The sequence below is a fragment of the Aegilops tauschii genome, chromosome 2 (genome assembly GCF_002575655.3).
Source record: "Aegilops tauschii subsp. strangulata cultivar AL8/78 chromosome 2, Aet v6.0, whole genome shotgun sequence".
NCBI classification, from domain to species: Eukaryota; Viridiplantae; Streptophyta; class Magnoliopsida; order Poales; family Poaceae; genus Aegilops; species Aegilops tauschii.
The window spans coordinates 366097902-366121702 of record NC_053036.3 but is presented as its reverse complement, the minus strand read 5'-3'; the positions used below and the strand labels follow the sequence as shown (position 1 = coordinate 366121702).

Genomic DNA, 23801 nt, shown 5'->3' with positions numbered 1-23801 from the left:
AGAGGGAGAGGGGAGAGAGAGAGAGAGAGAGAGCTCGGCATGGGGTGCAATGGCGGGTGTGTGAGGTAAATACATTTGGTAACATAGTGGAAAAAGGGGTTGTGTAGTTGAGATACTGAGAGATCGAAACATGGAGAGAAAGAATGAACGTGTGTTGGAAACCGATAGCTTCCTAAGGTGGTTAGGAGAGGAAGATTGACCGATACAGGAAGTATGTAGCATTTGTGCGGGGGGGGGGGGGGGGGGCTAAAAACAACATTTGAATGTACATAGTACGAGACTTAATATCGATGTTTCAATTCGGTGTACATTGTAAGATTTGAACCGAGGACTAGGCATACGGGTAATTATTTCGAATTCGTGCCATACTAAGTTTCGAAAAGTTGACATTGACTCAGTTTGTTGTGCTATTTTGTAGGTCATATGTTTGAATCCATCCAAAAGTTTTCTCACTACCACGGTGTTCATCATATAGATATGAATTTGTATTAAAAAAGTAGCGTGGATACAGTGAAATGCGAAATCCACGTTAGAATTGGAGATCGCTACGTGACACACACTCTAATTCAAATAACTAACTACGTGACACACACTCTAATTCAAATAACTAATTATGTGACACACACTCTAATCCACGTTAGCATGGGTACCGTTTCGAATTTTTTTCAAATAACTCCTCATTAATTAATTTATAGTACTCCCTCTGTTCACCTTTATAAGACCTTGAAGACATTTCACACAATGTGCAAAACAGTTCATTTTAAGTTGTCTGAAACGACTTACAAATGTGAACGGATGGAGTATCTCGTTTCGAATGACTAATTATTGCAAGGAAAACACGGGCATGGTAATACATACAGATTCGTTTGCAAATGAAAGAAGATTCATTTGCATTCCCAAATGTAGGCGCACCAGGCAGACCAGGGTCGTGTCGGGGTGGACGCTGCTTGGGTGCCTTAAAGGCAACTGCCTTTGGGTCACTGACATGTGGGCCAGCCACCTGTTGGGCCCACATGTCATGGACACAAAGGCAGGTGCCTTAAGGCACCGAAGCATAGTCCTGTCGGGGTGGTCGCGTGTGTCAGACGGACGCGTAGCACCCAGCCACCCACCCCCTCCCCCCCCCCCCAAAAAAAGGACGACGACAATATAAGTTCGCGCTTCCACGTTTCGGATTGAAATATCTGGCGGCCCCAATTCCAGCCCTGCAAAATCTCTCTTCTCCACCGTCCCCTTCCACGCCCAGATTGCTCAAATCCCTAATTCGCCGCCAACCCTCGAATCGCCCCTCATCTCGTCTCTTTCTCCACCGTTCCCCACCTCTGTGCCGGACGACGACGACGAAGACGACGGTCGCGCTTCACCACCGCACCGGAGCTACCTCATCTACGCCCTCGTCCACCGCACCGGGTGGTCCACCGACAACGTCGGCCGCCGCAACCGACGTGCCTCACAGACACCGAGTTCCACCGCATCACGTGCGCTTCACCGACGCCGTCTCCCAGCTCACCGGGGCTACTTCACCGAGCACATCGTCGCACCTCCGCCCCCGAGGCTGTTGGGGCTTCACCAACGGTCTCGTCCACCGCATCGTAGCGCTCCGCTGCCACTCAAGATCTGCATCCGTGCGCGGCCTGCCAATGCCAGCGCATCACCCTCAACGGCTCTGAAGTGACCCGCACTCTAGCTAGGCGAGCATGCCCAAACGCCGGCCCGAACTAGGTATCCACACATCACTCCCTTGTGCACTGTTCCGACGATGTTTGGATATCCTTTCACTGCTCTCTTAGCTTACACGCCTATGCAACTCTGACTTTAACTCTTATTTCTTCTGGAGATATCATCTGAAACAAGCAAATCCATTTTTTAGCGAAGCATGACGGCGCTACGGGATCTGGTACACATCCTGGACACCCGTATAACCTTGTAAGTATCTGTCCTCCGGTACAACATCAAGGTCGATTCCTCTTATTTGATCAACCATTCGCCGTGTCAAAAATGCAGAGGGGGATGCAAGGAGCACAAGGCCTGCACATCCAAGCAAGTGGTAACATGGACTTGTACATGGAACATCCCAATCGCAAGGAGAGTTGCAGTGAGCCTGTACAACGAGCTAGCGTAAGTCCCTGCATTTCATTTAATTCGTACTGGCATTCATGTATGATTTGTGTGCAATGGCCGATCCACGAATTCAAGTTACCAGGGGCGAACATTTAACTTAAAAAATACGAAGGCACTTGCACTCCGGAAATCAACATAACTTGAGAAATGTGAAGCTACATGCACTTTGAAAACCAGCTAATGATCCAAAGTAGTTCAGATTATAAGCACCAAAAAACACAAAATGCAACATGGTGTACAAGGACTACAAACATGGTCTGTACCTTCTTGAATTATTCGTTCCCTGGCTGAAAATATCGAAGTGTAACTGCACGTATAACCAGTGCGCAAACTGCATATCAATATATCTATCCTGCACAAGTATGGCAATAGTTTCAAACAACAGATTAGAAAAGTATTTATGCTATGTTGTCATGATACGGGGACTTTCTGGTAGATGGCCTCGACGTTTCCTCAAGCTATGAAAATGCACTACAATTAGCTTGTCATCAATGCCTGCAGACCTCTGTCTCTCTCAACATAGTAGATCATCATTAGACACTAAATCCTTCAATGAGCTTGCAAAATGCTTGCATTAGATCCCTCATTAGACACTATATGTTCATCACCAGGAGCATGTAAAATGTTTGCATCAAATCCTTCATTAGCAGTCTGTTCATTAGACACTTCAGGATCAAGAACAACATGAGCTTGTATGTTTGCACCAGAAACTTGATTAGATACATCAGATTCAGTCAGTTCAGTATTGATTGGGGGAGTTATAAAATAAGTAGAAATTGGTTTCATTTTCTCATAGATTCCCTACATACAAGCAGTTTTACAACACCGTCAGGTTTAACTATTGGCCGGAAATTGAAGAGTTGAATTAGATATAATCAGGGATGTGATGTACCTGCTCGTTGCGCATGCTACTCTTGCAAGCTGCGACTGTCCGTTTGCGCAAGCTCGATGCCATGCCCATGCTGCCGCCGCTGCCTCCCACGCAAGCTACACCCAGGGTTGGATCTTCATCTTCTTGTCCTTCCTTTCGCTTGAAGCCCGGCGACCGCCCTCCAACGAGGGCGCGAGGAAGTGCTGTGTCGGTCTGTCTAGCGGCGGCTTGGTTAGGAGCGAACCAGACTAGAGGCTGGAGCAAATGAATTGGGATTTTTCCTGCTGTCGATCGATATGGGAGGCGCTCATTTGGGCCGCGAGCCTGCTATAGGGCCTGCCTTGCACTTATGTTATTGGCCCATCCAAATTGAAACATTTTTCTTCATTTTTTACATTGCCTGCTCGTGCGTTGGGACGAGCAAAACTAGCGTGGGCCAACCTGGACGACTCAAACTAGGTGCACACTTTCCAGCCACCTGAGGCGGACGCCCATACCAGCCCCTATGGTGGCGTCGCCCCTTTTTGCGTGTATGATTGGATAGTAAAAAATATTCGAGTGGCGCTTTTGATTTACGCACAGAATGGTTGAATTGCTTGTTTCTATGAACTGAGTTCGCCGATAATGTGAAGGATGCCAGTCTTTTCATCCTATTGTAGATTGCTTAGATCTCGATATGCCAAAATTAATCACATGAAATATACAGTAAAAGCCAGTGTGATGTGTTTGGCTACAACTAGTCTGACTACACATCCTCATATAACATATCAAGGACGCACCATCTTACCAGATTAACCATTCGACTTACCCATGCAGTGTGGGAAGAAAGAAGTATTGGAACTGCGTATCCAAGCAATTGATGCCATGGACTCCTTCGTACAACCTTGTAGGCAAAAAAGAAGTTGCAGTGTGCCTGTACAAAGAACTAGCATAAGTTCAGTTACCTGCTTCTCGGAATTTTAGTTAGCCACTTATTGAAAAATTGTTCAATTACGTTGCTTGGCTTAATTTAGTTTGCTACTGATTACATAATGGCACAGCCTGTTAATCATATTGTAGACTGCGCCTATCTATGTGTTTGATACTTACTGTTAAGAATTACCTGTTTGCCTTAACTTAAATATCTACTTGTTTGTTTAACTGCTTTGCTGATGCAACAGCGGGTTACAATGATGTTAATAACTACTTTTCAGCATCCAATTGAAACTCTTTAATTCCTTGTTCGTTTAACTGGTTTGCTGTTATAACTCCCAGTTGAGATGTTTTGCTAACTTCAACTTTTCTGAATCCAATCGGAACTTTAATGGCAAAACAGGTTAGCCCAAGATCAAAGAGCGAGGTGCCCATGGACGTTGCATCATCGCACAGCAGTGGCACCGGCCCAATCGTGCATTATGAATTGCCAACTGCTGATGCTCTAGAGGCTAAACTAGTGGTAGAAAGAGATTCTGCTTCTGCACTTAGAGATGAAGTTGACATGTTGAGGAAGCAAACAGCACAATCACAAGCAGTACTCAAGACAACCATTAAATATTTGGTGGATTTCAAAACGAAGCAAGCTGAGATTGACCAGATTGTTAAGGTCCTGAAGGAAAAAAGGAAATTAAATTCCTACTTGGTAAATCATAGGTGAAATGTTCTTTCCATAGTTGAATAACCTTTGTGTTGTCTGTTCATGTAATCAATCAAACCATTTGTTTTAGAGATCATGTAATAATTGTTTTTTTTGTTTTTTTGTTTGTAATTTTATTTGAGCATAAGTCTGTATCAATTGATAAGACTCGGAGACATTTCATTTGGATTGCTGTGCCAGACCTACAAATATGCCAATCGGGCTGAATGTGCATTCAGCAATAGTAGTAGTATAGATGGACCATAAGTGGCACGCATTGGAAAGGGCCAAGATGCTGGCTAAAAAAAGGATGCTATTGTAGCCAAAAAGAAGTACAGTGGCCTGGCTTATGTATGTTAGTTGATATTATTGATCCATATACTCTATAAGTGTTTATATGTCTGTTAGTTCTGTACATTCTTGGTTGATTGACTCGGTATTTGAATCTTGATACATCGCTTGTGTACATATCTAAATGGGAGTACACATTATGCTGTGTGTGACATTTTAGTTGGACATGAAGTGTTCCAAATAATCGAATTCACCTTAAACTGGATTCTAGTTTCTGAATTTGAGTATCGGCATTTGTAAACCATATTCATATATGACAGTGGAATACATCTTTGTCGTCCTTTTGAAGATATATAAAAACACATAGAATGATTTATAAAGATTCATATAGGAATACAAAATGGATTCGAATTTAGTTGCCAGGGTAAACGTGGATGCTTATTGTCCCAAAATTCGAAAGAAGCAGCAAAATGTCCACTCCCACGTCGGCTGCCCGAAGCCAAGTGTTTGGGAGATGGAAATTACTGTCTACCCATTACACGGACAATCCATCGGCCCGATTTCCACTGCTCTAAATAGGGGTAGGTTATTAACTTCAATTAGACGTGACACGACCGCCTCTGAGCCCATTCCGACACGGTGGGCGTCAAACATGGGCGGCAAAACTCATTTGATTCAAGCTCGTCCGAAAGACCTCTGTTTCTCCCTCCATTCCCCATTCATACACGGTGGGCGGCAAAACAAACTCGACTCGGCCGAAATCGATGTAGGCAAATATTTTGAATAGGGGCAGGTTTGTAACTTCACTCAGACATTACACAACTGCCCTACCTGTCAGCCCCGTTCATACACCGTGGGTGCCAACCATGGGCGCCAACCACCCTCTCCTCGCCCGAAATTGCTCTGGGCAAATATTGGCGAGATGCGAGATTACCGTCCTATCCCCAGCCGACGAGACGGCCCAATTTTAAACGTGGGCTAAGTTCGTAACTTTCCCATATTTCAGACAGGCACGTCCCAAAAACATGGTTCCCCGTACCTCTCCCTCCATTTTCCCATTCATACACCATCCGCGCTAGAACACCCCATGCCCACACCAGCCTCCGTCCGCCACCCCATCCATCGCCGCCGTCATCCACCACATACATCGCCACCGTCCTCCACCATGCTGGAGCGCCTACCAAGACCGCGTCATCCACTGCTAGAAATGGACGTTTCTCATCCATGGCGATGGACCATTAGCCTTGCATCGCGTCATCTCGCTTCATCAGCGCCGTCGTCCTCTTTCCCGGGGCCGCTCACACGACCTTATCTTCCACCGCAACGGGACTTATCCCCCGATGCACCCGTCTACCGTCGCAGATCTGCTTCAACACCACCGACAGCCATCGCACCCCCGATGCCTACATGGGGCCGCAAGAGAGGTGGAACTTCATACCTCACCTTTTGATCTCAACCAGAAAATAGATCTTAACTTGGTTACTCTACTTTCTTTTCAGCTCTTAGAATTTAGTTCTTAGTTCGAAGCAAACAATGGATGCTAAATATCATTTCTCCGGTTTGCAGCTTCTAATCTGCCATGGCACAACCATAATACGGTTTAATTGATCGTGCTTAGGGTTTAATTGATCATGTTGGTTTCGTGGTGGTTTCTTTAATAGAAATCGGAGGGGAAACCCTCTTTTGCTAAAAAAATATGCTTAGAGTTTCCCCCTTTTATGATCACTATACGATCAAAATACGTGCTTCGTGTCATAATAACACTGCTCCACCCATCAAGCTAAACAAGCTTAGTTGTTCAAATACAAATCTGATATTATTAAAACAGAGTTGTTTAATTGGTCAGCTAAATGTTCCTAAATTAGTTTCGAAAATGCATGTTCGCCGCTCGGGTGTGTATCTCTACAGGGTGCCCACGGTGGGCCGGCCCACCCTGGGATTTTGGGTCGTCCCAGGCCCCGATTCTCCTCTGTTCTGCTGCGCGCTTTCGATCTCTACTCGCCCCCAGCCGCCTGCCTCGCCGGCGACTTGCCGTCCCCAGACGGCATGACTCGAGGAGGAGACACCGGACTAACAGGAGGCCAGGAGCCGCTCGCCCAACAGCGTCACCGCTGCCCGGGTGCTCCGCGGTGCCTACCTTCCCAGTCCGTTCAGGGCTCAGGCGTGCAGCACCCACCAAGCCAACCCGATTTATCCTGAGATACGTCCTCAACACTCAGCAGCCACTTCTCATCACCCATTTTCTAATTGATTCATTACTCATTAGGCAGGACTGTCATTAGGGTTTGTTGTGTGCTCAGTGCTACCTACACTTAATGGTTCAGATGTATTTCGGTAATCTTTAGTACCTCTAAAGTTCATAGGGTTTTCAAAATTCCGGCCCTCGGAACAGAAACTAGTCATTTTGGATTGTTGGTCGTAGTGACATTGACCCAGATTACTACTGCAAGCCAGGTTTGTTGACAATTTTACTTCTCTTTCTTACTCATTTGATATAATATCCAATTATTCACTTAGATTAGTTGCAAACAATAAGTGCTAGACAAACTTCTTCATTCAGATTTTGGACGGTCTCTTACTGCAGTTACAATTCTGCATACTTGTCCTAGTAAGCTCACAAGTAAATGATTGACTCACTACATCTATGCTTGCCTTGTCAGATTTGTTGTCAATATTCTTTTAGGGTGGACCACCCTATTTCTAAATACTGGAACCGTAGACATGAGTGAATAGTATTTCTCTATGTGATCTCTTCCATCATGTGTGGGTAACGAACACTGCATTGTATAGAAAGAAAGTGTCATTTCCAGCTTTTACATAGGTTTCGATCTTTTACATGGAATACAATCTGCCTACTTGCTTTGTGTCGCACTACCAACACTCCACCCTTGAAGCTAAACATTACGCCACTCATAATTGCTTAGTTTATTTGTTCAAATACGAATTTCATATGATTCTAATGTTCCTACTTCAGTTTTGAAATGTGTGCCTGCCTATTATAGAGACATAAGGGGTTTGTATTTCTGTGTGTGGTCTGGTCAGCACGGTTGGGGAGGTGAACTTTGCATATGCAGGGGTTTATAGGGAGACACTCTCCGAGTTGAATCCGCAATGCATTCCATAGATAATCTGACTACTTTTTATGTTTTCATGAATCTCAGATTCTGAACAGCATCATAATGATTATGAGCTTGCGTGCATGAAAAGAATAAAGCAGAACAATGCCATGGCTGTCAAACTTGGCATTAAGGGACTGAAATCAAGTCTGGATGCAATGCAATGCAAAAGCTCTCCACCTACAGATTCATGCTCAGAATATGATCCTAACAGTGATTCTGAGCTAGAGGGAGACCTAAATCAATGTAGCTCCCTAGTGGAGGAGTCAGAGGAAGATGCCCTATCTTATTCACCCATCAAGGTACTTGCTCTAACTTTCCAAGGTTACATTGCTCTCACATATCTTGCAACTGATGCTTTGCATTGCTTCTACTTTGTTGAACTGCCATTAGCTTAGTTTACACATCGTGTATGTGAATACGCCCTGCCTATCCATTTTCAGTACATATTCCATCTGTCATCATACCATATTTATCCATTCAAATGTTGTTCTTGTGTATCAGACGTTCAAAAGGAAGAGGGCGATTGCTGATCGTGGAGGAGCACAAGCAAAGTATTTGGAAAAGGTAGTGACACCTGATAAATCAAATAGCCCATTAGGTGTAGTTGCAATATCACTGACCCACAAAATACCCCAACTCTAGCAGACTCTAGCCCTACTACACTGGTCATTTCTGATGCCCCAACTCAGCAGACCCCAACTGCAGCAAACAGTATGATTATGCAGTTGACATAGCACCAGTTGTACGACGCAAAACCCCCATTCCAGCAAAGAGTACACCAAATCCAGTTGCCAAATCCCTTTTCGAACCAGGGAGAGCCCCAATTGCAGTAAATAGGACCCCTGTTCCATTTCTTCCCAGTTTAGAAGACAAAGCTTATGTTGTTGTCAGGAACTTTGTGCACATCTTTCCTTCATGGAAAGATTATACCGCAGACACAGAACAATTTCCAGTCTTCCTCCGCAACTTACGCGTAAGTAATGTACTAATGTTATTCATGGTCATTACTGCATATGTTTCTGCTGACAGAAGACACAAGATTTCATTCTTTTAAATAGGTGAGGAGCAAACTGGATTGTGATGACGAGCAAGGGTTGGTTGCGCTTTTCAAGCACTCGTTGATGAAGTATCGTTCCTACCTGAGGCAAGCGCACTTTGATGGCAAGCCTCTGAACGAAATTTCTGTAAAGTCTCCGGTGCTACATTTATCCGACGGTGACTGGAATAATCTTGTTACACATTGGTCTCGGCTGCAGCGTAAGGTACTGTCTATGATATCACATCACAATTTGAACTACATTTCTGCATTTGCCTTAATGTCTCACTTGTACGAAAACTGTTAGCAGAAGAACATTCGTTCTCAAGGGACCATAGAATCTTGCAACTATACTGCACACTGCTTTGCTCTTGTGAGTACCTCTTGCCCTGTATGACAATACTTACTTTCATAGCTGTTTGATTATGTAGCATCACTGCACATGTTAGCCTCGTAATCGTCCATTTGGTGGACATTATAAGATCCGTATGGACTCTTACATAAATTTAGAATCAACCCAATGCTTTTGAAGAGGTTTAGCTCTGCAGTCCTCTTGTAAGGACTAAACGTGGTCTATCACTGTACTTACATTAACTGCTACTCCCTCCGTCCCATAATATAAGAATGTTTTGTATAGTACACCAGTGTTCAAAACACTCTTGTATTATGGGAAGAGGGATTGGTTCATTTTGTAGCATTCTGCATCTTATCTCCCTCGCCCACCATTTACTAAAAAAGATCAGATCTATATTTAATCTTACCAACAAGTAGAATACACAGACAATGCGAGTGCAGAAGTGTAGCCCATTGCTCTTGTCAGTACATTTTGTCCTGTAACACTTGTATTTCCAGGGATTGGTAGTTGATTATGTAGCATCAATCTGCATCTTATCTTCATTATCCTCTATCCTTTCCAGTATTATCATATCTATAATTACTCTCTACAAAATGTAGAGTACAGGCAATGCTTACGAAGAAGATTCTGTGCTGAAATTCTTGAGTTATCCTTCCCTTGACATAGAGAAGGGCATTATAAAGCCGGTGTTAACTGTTAATGTAAGTCAGTCCTTCTAAAGCCTTTATCCTCAACTGCTGTTTAATTTGCTCATACTCCCTATCGTTTACTGCTGTTTAGTTTGCTGTTTCTACCAAAATGCATGTTCGTAAGAACCGTAAGTTCTAAGTTTTACTTGTAAAACCAAATTCCTTATTCATACCATGCACATTACTTAATACTCCCTATATGTATGCTTGTTTTTGTGGATCTATAATCTAGTGTGTGGTGAAGCAGCCCGCGTTTGCACCTTGTCATCTCCTGTTTTATCTTACTGATGTGGCTGATGATATGAACAACATGCCATGCACATTATCCAAAATAGATACAATGATTTTCTTTGCCCTTCATCTATGCTTGTTATGTTGACATGGTAATCTAGTAGTGTGGTGAAGCTCCCCGCATTATGAACAATGCCAAATTATGCTATTGATATTTTGAACTTACTCTTTATTTTTTAATTTGAAATTGGATAGAATTGACAGAAAAATTATCATCTTTGTTTATACACATGCAAAACCTATCATCTCTCTGCTTTGTTTCAGGGTGATATGCCTGATGGCATGCACAAGTCTGCTGAAGGCTGTGAGACAAATCCAACATATATTGAAGCAAAGAAGGCAAAACATCTTGAAGATAGCGAGACAACCCCAAAGTCTTGTCTTGATGCAGTGCTCAAGTTACTTGAGACTAACAGTCAGACAAGCTCACAGAATTCGTTGTCTGAATCAGTTCGACTTCTTCAGTCCCAAGTTCTAGCAGAAAGGCATTCTGCAACTCAACTTCGACTTGAAGTCCTATCTCTAAGAAAGATTGCGGAGAACACCAATGAGAACCTCATCGCTAAACAGCTACACCTGGAAGCTATGACCGACATGCTAGGCCGGTCTCACAGCCTTGCTCAGCAGCTTGCGCAGCAGTTCCCCCGCAAGGCTAACCTTTCTTGAACTGTCTTGGAAGTGGTCTCGGTTCAGTATTATTTTGTTACGCTGCAATGGTGCCCAGTTTTTGTAATCTGCTTCTTCGTTGCGCTTTATGATCACTGGTGGCGAACTTTGATGCCCAGTGGATGTAATATGTGTAATAGCCATGATAGCCTAGCATAAGTTGCTTGCTTATTTATTTCCTTGTTGTCTTGTTTTTTGTTTGCTTGTAGTCAGTGCAGTTCTTTTTCTGCGGTTTGCTAGTGGCTGCAATAACCTATTTTTTAAAACTAGGCCACAATAACCATGGGCTAATATTTACTATAGTGACACTGGGCCTCCTACGGGCCGTAGAAATAGTGGGCCTTCTACGGGCCATAGAAACAGTAGGCCTTCTATGGGCCATAGAAACAATGGGCCTTCTACGGGCCGTAGAAACAATGGGCCTTCTACGGGCCGTATCATCAATGGGCCTTATACGGGCCGTATGATCGATTGGCCAAACATGGGCCAATAACAGGCCGCATTATGGCCGTAAACGGGCTAGAGTTGGAATCGTCCGTTCATGGGCCGACCATAACGGGCCATCGTTAATAGGCCGTATTTGATGACGCTATGAAAACGGCCCAACGTATTAACGGACCACAAACGGGCCGACTGTAACCACGGACTGAATTTGGCCCACAAGCAGAAAATGACAGTAACGGGCCGTAAGTAAACGAATGCTGGAAATGAGCCCAAGAATAAATGGGCTCTGAGAAGGCCGAAAGATAACATGGGCTGGAAACGGCCCAACGGAATAACGGGCCGTTAATGGGTATAAAGTGATACACTGTTCATTACGGGCCAGTTTCACCACGGGTCGTTAATGGCTGTAAAGTGATACACTGTTCATTACGGGCCAGTTTCACCACGGGCCGTTAATAGGCCAAGAGTTACATAGGGCCTCATATGGGCCGAAAGACGTCATGGGCCATACATGGGCCAGAAGTGAAAATGGGCTGGAATCATATTGGATGGCCCAGATGACGCTACTGGGCCTAATTCGTATAGGGCGTAACAGGCCTTGGGTTAGCGGGCTGTAAATGGGCTATATGCAAACAGGCCGTTAACAGGCTTTCCATGGGCCGGCCCGCCACCTTTGACCAGGTCAAACGGGTCGGCCTTTTCACAGGAATGGGCCTCTGTTGGGCCGTGCCACGTGTCGACGTATCATAGGCGCCTTCTGTCCAATGAGTGGATGACATCTGTCCCAACGATGAGCCGACACGTGTTTCCTCCAGCCAATGATGATTTTACACGTGGAAAATCCCCATTGGTCGGGGCTGTTAACGGGTTATCGGATCCAAAACCCGACCCGATAGCTTAACGTTGTTCCGTTATGGTGGATGCCATGTGTCGGTCACCCTTGACGAAAGCACTTCTGTGACGCGCGATCTATCGTCATGGAAGTGGACACTTCTGTGATGATAATTTTGGTAATGTCATGGAACACTTCTACGACAGCACAGGTATGACTATCTTGATTCTGTCATAAATTTGTCATGGATGTACATGCATGACAAAAAACGCGACCTACTGTGACAAACACGTATCAGCACGGAAGTGTATTTTTTTGTAGTGCAAACACACCGTAAAAAGAGTTACATCAAATAGATCTCCAAGAGACAATTGTATTGAGAATCAAAAGAGAGAGAGAGGAAGCCATCTAGCTACTAACTACGGACCCATAGGTCTACAATGAACTACTCACGCATCATCGGAGAGGTATTGGGGAACGTAGTAATTTAAAAAAAAATCCTACGCACATGCAGGATCATGGTGATGCATAGCAACGAGAGGGGAGAGTATCGTCCACATACCCTCATAGACCGAAAGCGGAAGCGTTAGCACAACGCGGTTGATGTAGTCGTACGTCTTCAAGATCCGACCGATCAAGTACCGAACGTACGGCACCTCCGAGTTCAGCACACGTTCAGCCCGATGACGTCCCACGAACTCTGATCCAGCAGAGCTTTGCAGGAGAGTTCCGTCAGCACGATGGCGTGATGATGGTGTTGATGATGCTACCGACGCAGGGCTTCGCCTAAGCACCGCTACGATATGACCGAGGTGGAATATGGTGGAGGGGGGCACCGCACACGGCTGGGAGAGATCAACAGATCAACTTGTGTGTCTGGAGGTGGCCCCTGCCCCCGTATATAAAGGATGGAGGAGGGGAGGCCGGCCAGCCCCTAGGGCGCGCCAGAAGTGTGGAGTCCTACTAGGACTCCCTAGTCCTAGTAGGATTCCTCCTCCCACATGGAATAGGAAAAAGGGAAGGGAAAAGGAGAAGGAAGGAAGGGAGCGCCCCCCCTCCCTAGTCCAATTCGGACCAGACCATGGGGAGTGGTGCGGCCACCTTTTGAGGCCTTTCTCTCCTTTCCCGTATGGCACATTAAGGCCCAATACGAATTCCCGTAACTCTCCGGTACTCCGAAAAATACCCGAATCACTCGGAACCTTTCCGATGTCCGAATATAGTCGTCCAATATATCGATCTTTACGTCTCGAGCATTTCGAGACTTCTCGTCATGTCCCCGATCTCATCCGGGACTCCGAACTACCTTCGGTACATCAAATCACATAACTCATAATACAAATCGTCACCGAACGTTAAGCGTGCGGACCCTACGGGTTCGAGAACTATGTAGACATGACCGAGACACATCTCCGGTCAATAACCAATAGCGGAACCTGGATGCTCATATTGGCTCCTACATATTCTACGAAGATCTTTATCGGTCAAACCGCATAACAACATACGTTGTTCCCTTTGTCATCGGTATGTTACCTACCCGAGATTTGATCGTCGGTATCTCAATACCTAGTTCAATCTTGTTACTGGCAAGTCTCTTTACTCGTTCTGTAATGCATCATCCCGCAACTAACTCATTAGTCACATTGCTTGCAAGGCTTATAGTGATGTGCATTACCGAGAGAGCCCAGAGATACCTCTCCGATACACGGAGTGACAAATCCTAATCTTGATTCATGCCAACCCAACAAACACCTTCGGAAACACCTGCAGAGCATCTTTATAATCACCCATTTACGTTGTGACATTTGATTGCACACAAAGTGTTCCTCCGGATATTCGGGAGTTGCACAATCTCATAGTCCGAGGAACATGTATAAGTCATGAAGAAAGCAGTAGCAATAAAACTGTAACGATCACAATGCTAAGCTAATGAATGGGTCTTGTCCATCACATCATTCTCCTAATGATGTGATCCCGTTCATCAAATGACAACACATGTCTATGGCTAGGAAACATAACCATCTTTGATGAACAAGCTAGTCAAGTAGAGGCATACTAGGGACACATTGTTTTGTCTATGTATTCAGACATGTATCAAGTTTCTGGTTAATACAATTCTAGCATGAATAATAAACATTTATCATGAAATAAGGGAATAAATAATAACTTTATTATTGCCTATAGGGCATATTTCCTTCAAGAGGCACCAATGAGGATGATGAACCCCTCCGTAATGGTGTCTAGATTGGATCTGTGGTTTCTGGAACTTGCGGCGGCTGGAATTGTGTTTCGTCGACTCTCCAAGGGTTTTTGGAACATTGGGGTATTTATAGAGCAAAGAGGCGGTGCGGGAGGCCACCGAGGTGGGCACAACCCACAAGGGCGCGCCTGGGCCCCTAGGTGCGCCCCCCTCGGGGCACCCCTCTGGTACTTCTTTGGCCCATCCTGTGTCTTCTGGCCCAGAAAATTCTCCAAAAAGATTAGCTTCATTTGGACTCTGTTTGGTATTGATTTTCTGCGAAGTAAAAAACAAGCAAAAAAAACAACTGGCACTGGGCACTATAGCAATAGGTTAGTCCCAAAAAATGATATAAAGTTGCTATAAAATGATTGTAAAACATCCAAGAATGATAATATAACAACATGGAACAATAAAAAAAATTATAGATACATTGGAGACGTATGACATCCCCAAGCTTAATTCCTACTCGTCCTCAAGTAGGTAAATGATAAAAAACAGAATTTTTGATGTGGAATGTAGCCTATCATGTAGCATGGACGTTTAGACTTTTATATGATTGAAAGCAATAGTCTAGTTTTGATATGAAGATTTCAGTACTCAAGCATAGCAACAAGCAACCATGTCTTTTAAAATATCAACACTAAAGCAAGTTATCCCTAGCCCATTATGCTTAATCATTGATCCATTCATGAAAACACACTCACATATTAGCTACACCAAATGTCAAGTACGATCATAGTGCACTACAACAAGAACCCCCATATAGCAACACATGGATTGCAACGCTCTAAAGATGTGATGCAAGGGATGTCTCTAGTTACGCATATATGTGTTGGATCCTTGTACGTTGCTACGAATGGTGAACAACACCATTTGTATTGTGATGCAGCTTATGCGTTGGCACTCTAGTACCCATGTGACGTGAATGAATAACATTTTGAGGTATCTTCCATACGTGTGCAAATTGCTAAAACATCGTTGAAAAAATAAATGGCAGCCAAACACTCAAACCAGCGACCTCACACCAAATAGAAACGAGGCAAACCACCCAGACAGGCGCACCTACTGGCAACTTCTCAAATTCAGCGCTATATATATATATATATATATATATATATATATATATATATATATATATATATATATATATATATATATATATATATATATATATATATATATATATATATATATCGCCCCGTTGTCAGCAATAAGTCTCCCTCAGCTGGGCCTTATCATTTTTTTAGGGGAGCTGGGCCTTAGCTAGTCAGGGTCCAGGGAGGTGCACAGGGGTCTAGCAAATCAGGCCGGCACTGATTGGAATGTCGACCAGTAAAAAAGTTCCTACTTGTACAAATTCTTAACAACAACAAAACTTGCTACTTGTAAGTTACACTCAAAAAAGGATATCTAAGCTTTTAGAGAACATTTTGTTTTTCTCTATTTTATTATTTACCTAAAAAGATGTAAGTTTCACGGAAATGCCCTTTGGTGGACCGGTGCATTGGTGGACTTAAAAAGGCACTTGTGCGTGTATGTTCATTTGAAATCCAACATTGTAGAAAATTAAGAAACTATTTGTAAAAGCATTTCTACTTTTATAATTTTGTATAACTATGTAAAAATAATAAGCGAAATTTGGTCATGTAATTTTAGAAGTGTTTGAATTTTAGAAAAGAGTGTTTGTGCTTCTTGAAAATACATGAATTTTAAAAAGTTTTGACGGATATAAAAAAGAAAACAATTCATTCAAAAAAATATCCATCTTGTATTTCAGTGATGTTCATCCTATTTTAAAAAAATTATCGTGTACTTTCAAAAATGTTCCTTGTTTATTTCAAAAACCATTTATCGTGTATTTAGCAATAGTTCATTGTGTATTAAAGAATGTTCTTGTCTATTTTCAAGACATTCATATTGCATTTAACTGGATTTTCAAAAAAAAAAATTACAATGTATGAAAAACATATTTATTGTGTATTTCAAAATTGATCATCGTGTATTTAAAAAAGTGTTCACATATTATAGGGAAAACATGCTATCATAACTTTAAGATACTATTATGACTTTAAAAGTGTTCACATATTATAGGAACAATTTTTCATCATATATTTAGACATGTTGATTGTGTGTTTCAAGATACTATCATGAATTTAAAAATGTTCATTATATAAATGTTTACTGTGTATTTAAAAAATGTATATTGTCTTAGTGCAATGTATAATTGAATAATGTTCATATATGGCAGCAAGGTCCGGTTATCTCTGACCCTCTAGTTTGATGGTGACGATTGCAAGCCCAGGTTACATGGGAATTGAGGTCTTCTCTCTATTTTCACCATGAATTCGAATTTGAGCTACAAGATGGAATACCAGAGAGGAGGAACGAGAGGTGGGTGACAACCTGAGCGATCCTATCCACTAGTCGTTTGCCGTGCCTGCCTATCCTGGTTACAACTACAGTGGGTATCTAAACTCTTACAAGGCCCAAGGCCCATTCTGGGCCTGCAAGCCGAGCGGGCAGTCGAGTGGGTCATCCCTTTGAACCTGCTTCACTTCCTTCCCGCGCTTGAGGGTTGTTGTTACTGCTGACAGATTATGCCATAGTCAATGTTCCTTCAGTGGTTTATATACCTTGTTGCTAGCGACGAGTGGTTATTATGGTCTTCGAAGCCTTGTGTGACGATTGTGCCTTTTCTTTGTTGTTACTTTAGGGCATCTCCAAAGCTATCCCCAAAAGCGGACATAGTATCCGTTCGTGGACAGTGATACGGGAGCCGGCCGTCTAACCCTAACCATTAAACACCCGAATACATTTCTAACAAAATTTAAAAAATTGGTCAAATTCAAATTGGACTATTTTCATTTAAACCGGACCAGGTTCATGACATTTTTTTACATATTTTATTAAACAAAAGCGGACATGATATTTTTTAACATATCAAAATCTTCGTCGGCGTGAACCACGGGAAGTGAAGTTGTGGGTCGCCAACGGAGGGGAACGGACGTGCCCACATGGGACACGTCCGTTCGTCTCCCATATCCTACTCTTCCCCACCAGAGCGCGTCACCTGGCTATGGACGTCACGGTTGAGTTGAGGTCCATGATGGATGTGGATGAGCCGGCGTCGTGGTCGTCGCGGCCTGGAGCGAACGACCCGGAGTCGCTGACGTAGGCAGTAGCTTTCCTGTCCGCGATTGCCTGCTCCGCCTCTACGTTTACCTTTATGTAGATCTCCGTGATTAGGGTGTCACGCTCCTTTGCCATGATGCGTCCACACCATTGTTGGCGGGGGATGTTGCAGGTGCTGCGCATGGACTCTGCAAGGCCCATTGTTCATCCACGAAGGCCGGGTTCTTCGAGGCCATGGTCGCGACAACCTCATTATTTGCCTGCTTGCTGTGGATCTAACTTTGCGAGCCGGTGCTGCTTGAGGAGTTGCGGATTGTAATGTTGCTCCTCCTATAGCATCCGAAACATGGAGATTGGAGGCGCAAGCTGCCATATATGCGAATGGACGGGCATCGGATTTCAGTGTCTATTTCCCATCCTTTTCAACTTCTCTCCACAAATTTCCATTCCTCTCCGGTCCTTCATGCACGATTGATTACCCCCTTGATTTATCCCTATGCATACATTGAGTGAGTACATCGTGTATTTTTGAGTTATTCAGTAGTTAAAATGTAGATTTTGCATAATATTTTTGTTTGTCACTAGGACAATGCCCGTGCGCCGCAATTGGATATAAATTTCTAGTACATTAGCGTGTGATTTACCCGTCAATATTAAATAAATATTTATCAAATCCTGTTTGATTTTTTTGTATGTTGAAGTGCGATTTGTTTAGAAGGTAAGTAACTAAGGTGATTGATTATCAAAAATAAAAAAACGAGACCAACCTGGACTAGACTAGCCTGTTGGCATTTTTATATTGAAGAAAACTCCGTGAGCACCAAACACTCAAGCCGAGACTTGAACCCTGGTGGGGTGGCTGCGAACTTCCGCGCCTTGCGACGCTCAGTTCTCAAGGTGATTGATTATCATACGAGCAAGATTGGACGAACAGGTGGTGGGAAAAAAGTGAAACATGAATTTTATATTCTTTGTAAATAGACAGTAGTACAGATTATATAAAGATGTATTTTGTTCAACATAAACAATGTAAGGTACCCAAAAAAAAATGTAACGTGGCTCATTTTTACACCAACCAGAGCGATCAATCAAAACTAACAATATATCATGGGACCCTCATGAGGTGGGTTCCACTAGCAGCTATACAACAGAGAAAGGCATCATGCAATACGCATGGCGGGATCTGCGGATATTTTTGCACCTACAAAGAAAGAGCGCTCGGGCCTGAAAAGTTTTGGATACGCGTGGCGGGATCAGCAAAAATTCCAGCCGCCATATTAATCAAGCCCTAAAATCCCCAAGTTTCATCTCCCTCAAACCCACGACCGCAACGCCGGTTCTCTCCCGCAGCCGCACCCTGTACTAGGCTACTAGCACCGCCGCTCCGATCTGACCCTCCACCGCTCGCACCTCTACGGCCCGTCTCCCCGCCGGATGTAGCCTATCAGGTGCTTTTCCTCCCCTGCGGAGTACCGACTACCCCCTCCCCATTGTTTTCTCGCTGCTCTGTACCCGCCGCCGCCGAAGACGAAGAGGAGCACGGTAGGGAAGCCGGTCGCCACCTTTTCCCTCACTGCCTTCATCGTTTCCATCCACCTCCCTCCGTTTTCCTCGATCCTGCGGCAGTACTACAAACAAGCATCCCCTGCGAGGCTGCGAGGCTGTTGTCTTCTACTCATATGTCAGCCCATTAGAACCAATTCCAATCAAGCTTGCTGTTCAACTTCAGAGTGCAGCCGTTCTGGACATGGTGGCCGCTCGTCAGTACTATCTCACCGCTGGTAGTTGCCCCGTGATGTGTGTCATGAAAGCTTTTTAATTCATACATCGTTAGCAATACAGCTGGATACATAGATATAAGACAGAACTGGGGCCTCCCACGCACACGAACATGGCCTGCACGTGCCACGCCATGTCGCGGTGTTCCTCGTTTCATCAGCCGTGGGAGGGATTTTTGCCATACTGACGCTTGGGTAAGAATGATGGTCCGTGTTAGAGATATATGGTACTAATAAAAATTAGCTCCAGCCGGCAAAGCGAATATGCTAGTAATATAGTATAGGATGCAGCAGTAGTTTTTGGTTTTTTGATAGTTGTTGGTGTGATTGCAATTAGCACAAACACAACAATTAATCGTCTAAACACAACGATTGCATATGTACAATTAACCATTGCTGGTGCGATTGCAATTAGGACAAATTTAAAATATCCATTTAGTTTCTTTATTGGCCGTCCAAAATTACCAGTAAACCAACTTCCTATCAAATTTTCTAACATGGCAAGTTGGTAATTAGTGTCAGTTTTGTTTAGCATTTACCGTTGGACCGTTTATGTGCACCATACATGGTAGATGAGGCACACACTCAGTTAGATCAGTACATAATGGTTTAATTTGAAAGCTTTTGCCAGCCCGGAGCGGTGGTAGCTGAGCTTTTAACACAGCAAACAGCTGGACTAGAGCTTTGGGCATAAATGTCAGCTTTTGGTTGCCAAAGTCCCCTGGTGGGCTCGGCCCTGCACCGTGTGCGCACCTGGCGGTCGCAAAAGTCTTTCTCTGCTCTACCTGCTAAATACTACTGACATGCAGGTTATACAGCGTGGACAAATGTTTTTGCCGTTTCGACACGGAGAGTGTTGTTGTCTCTAACCCGAATCTTGGTGACAGCCCGTTCGTGATTGCAAGGACTAGCTCCCAACATGTGCAGCGTGACATTTCTCTTCAACTTCAACCATGTTATGCTATCTAATCTGCTGTGTTATCCTTTGCAGGGTATAGGAGGTGGGAGATCCATAAATCATAATGCCATTTTGATCTAAGATCCTCCAAGTTTGGCCGAAGGAACCACTCAGGTTGTTTTACGAATTACAGTCCAAGCAGCTCCCCTCTAGTGAGATGGCTGAATTTGTAGGTGCGCCACCAGTTTTCCTTAGATACCCACCAATTACGTTCAGACCAGGTTCTAGTAAGTATGCTCCACAAGTTTATGTTGTAGTCCCTAGCTAGTCTGTCTCATTGACTTCTATGTGTTAAATCGTAGCTAGCTACAGGGGGCAAGTATATTTGATTTATTTCTCTATAGTATATGTAATATGTCAAAATAGGTACGATTCTCCCAACTATGCTAGCAGTCTAGCCATGAGGGAATCCCTGCCTAGTCTGATTGATTCCTAAATGTATTCCAGTCGAGTTTAGCATATTTTTAAGCAGTAGTTTTGTATCATCATTCAGAGCTGACGGGTTATAAAACTACCTAGTTTCCTATAGTAATAGCACTGCATTATACATGACAAACACACCATTGGTACAAGTGCAGGTTAATGGAGCATGGGCTATTATGTCCATAGACAACAAAGAAAGGTTATGATAAGATAGCATAATAAATCACTGAATGTGGAGTATAGCGCAAAAGCCAAGAGAAGAGTCCATTACGGTGAAGATGCCAATGATGACTTCATCGTAAAACTCAATCACCAATGATCTCAGATATGTAAGTGAGCTTTAATTTCAGCCCACTTGCAACAACAATGAATCTGTTGTCCTGACTATATACGTGTGTGCTAAAGTTCAGACAAAAAACAGACAATACCTCTTATGATGACCGAACTCTTTCCATATACAACTTGATAAATCTCTTGGTTGGTCTTTAGGGGCCCAAGTTATGGTTATCGAGGCAGAGTGATGCTTCCTTTTGAAGAAAATGGATTGTTCACAAATTGGGGTCCTATTTGACTAGCAGATATTTCATGGTAACGATCTTGGTGGTTTGTGTGAGAAAGATAATGGCTTCTTTTGTTCTGGTTAGATATCTCGAGCCACTAAATTTATTTGTCATTTTCATTTTGATATAGTTCTCTTATCAGTATAGATAAAATGTCAGGATGGATATTATGAAAAGTAGTGTCTTGTAAAATGTAGAATTTTAGGTAATATTTACATAAGCTACAGTCAGTAGAACATGGTTAGTACTAAACTGTGGAATTTTATTGCAATTATAGATGTTTTTTTGGGCGCCCCCCCCCCCCCCCCCCCCCGCTTCGCCCTCCCGACGGGCGACTCGGGAGGCGACGCAGCCCTCGAGCGCTCCCTCCCCTCCTCCTCCCCCTCCCCCTGCCGCCGCCGGTGCTCCCCGCCGGGCAAAGCCATGGTGGTTCCGGCAGCGGCGGGACTTCGCTCGCAGGCGGCCTCCCCCCTCGAGTGTGGGGCTCGACGAGGCTGACGGAGCTGCGCTTCTCCGAACCTAGGGTTTCACGACGGCGGCCCCAGATCCAGAGGGTCGGGCCTCTGGACTGGCGTGGCGAGCACGCGGGCGGCGCGGCGCGACCCTTTGGGGGTGCGGCTGCGGCTGCTTGGCTGTGCCCCGGCGGATCCGGGCGGCGGAGGCTGCGGGCCGCCGCGGCAGCGGCCATGGTCGGCGGCGGCAAGGTGCAGGTGGCTGGTCTCCGCGATGGCGCCACTAGCCCTGCTCGACGCGTCCCCTGCGATGGCTAGCCTTGTCTGGCAGCCATCCGGTAGCTGCTGCACTGCGTTGGCCGGTGCTTCCCTACATCGACAGTGACAATACGTGGTTTCCCTCTCGGTGCTGGTGGTCCTCTCTGGCGATCTGCTTCCCCATCTCATGTTTGCTCTGCTTCGGCGGTTTTGGGGTTCTGGTCTTGGGCCGGGCGAAATCCCTGCGCGGCGATGGCCTGCGCTGACAATGGCGACACCTGAGGGTGCCGTTACCTCCATGGAGGCGCTGTCATGGCCTGGACTGGACCCTCTCCTCGGGCACCGGGGAAACCCTTGGTCCAGTCCACTGGACAAGGCAGCGGCGGCGTCTCAGCGCCGTTCCTTTCTTGAAAGCACTGCTTGGGTCGCACTTGGAGTCCCCTATGCGGCAGCTGGAGATGGTGGCCTCCCTGGTCTTTTCGGCGAGGTTTGCTGGTAATGCGATGCTGTGATGAGGGCTGCAGCATGGAGCGTGGGCGTCCGGGGCACAATGTACGCCGGCACCGGCACGTCCAAGACGATGGCTTTGCTAGTTTTGGCTTGGTCCTGCCATCCACCTACCGTCTCCTAGGCACATATGGGTGGAAGGTACGTTGGCCCGGTCAGCCCTGGAGATGCAGTCTTCTTCGGAGGCGCCTGGCAACGGCTTTGACGCGGCCTTGAGGCTCTGTGTCTAGCTACCTGGCCATTCATGGTTGGAGGCTGGACAAGGCAAGACCTTTCGTTGTTGCGGTCTGTAGTTGGTAGCACCTCCTCACCTGCTTGTCTGGTGAGGACGATGGTGTGTGTGCGTGTGTCCCTCCTGGGAGGTTGTACCTGTACTGCTATTCTCTTCCTGTTCAATGAAATGAAACGCAAACTCTTTTGCGTTTTCTCGAAAAAATAGATGTTTTTTTTGTAACTCTTGCTTACCGATTTGCTTATGTCTTTGTTGCAAATTCGATCCTTATTCTTGTGATGGAATGATACGCAAATCATCTTTCAAAAACTTGGGATGGACAAGGACCAGAGCAACTCTAGCCACCTACAAGAAGTCTGGAGAAAAAGCGTTCAACAAATGTGCCTTTGATGAAGAGGAGAGCTGTACAATTATGTTTGGGAGTGAAGATCACTCATTTGTTAATCTGTTTCTTAGTGTGTACTGATGCTACGTGTTGTATCAGGTGGTGATGTAGCTTGTGTTATTTCAGCTCATGGGGAATGTGAACTATGAACCGTGATGTGGAAGTGTGGCATCGATGTTTATAGACTAATTAATTGTGATGTGATGTGAAAATACCTTGTGTTGGACAGTTGACTTGGTCAATAAAAAATTAGCCTCCATGGAATCGGGTCAACTAATAACTGTAGAGAAAATAATAATAAAAAAGCAAAAATGGTCACGGCCTCACAGAAATTTGGGCTGGATCAACCAATATTGGGCTGGATGGCAATCCTCTTGTGCAGGGTACCGACAACGCATACCATGTGTTGTTAGGCTCTAACAACTCTATATGTTGCTATCAAGCAACGCTTCTTGACATTGTTTACCAATGGATGTATATATGTTGTTGTAGACCCTTGCAACGCCACCAACGGCAACGCATATTAATTCGTTGGTGTAGACCTTTT

At 44.6% G+C, this 23801-nt stretch overlaps 1 pseudogene; it reads right to left on the bottom strand.

Moving 5' to 3' along the window:
• Nucleotides 1-21691: 21691 nt before the first annotated feature.
• On the bottom strand, nt 21692-23553 carry LOC141041033 (uncharacterized; annotated as a pseudogene).
• Nucleotides 23554-23801: the final 248 nt, after the last annotated feature.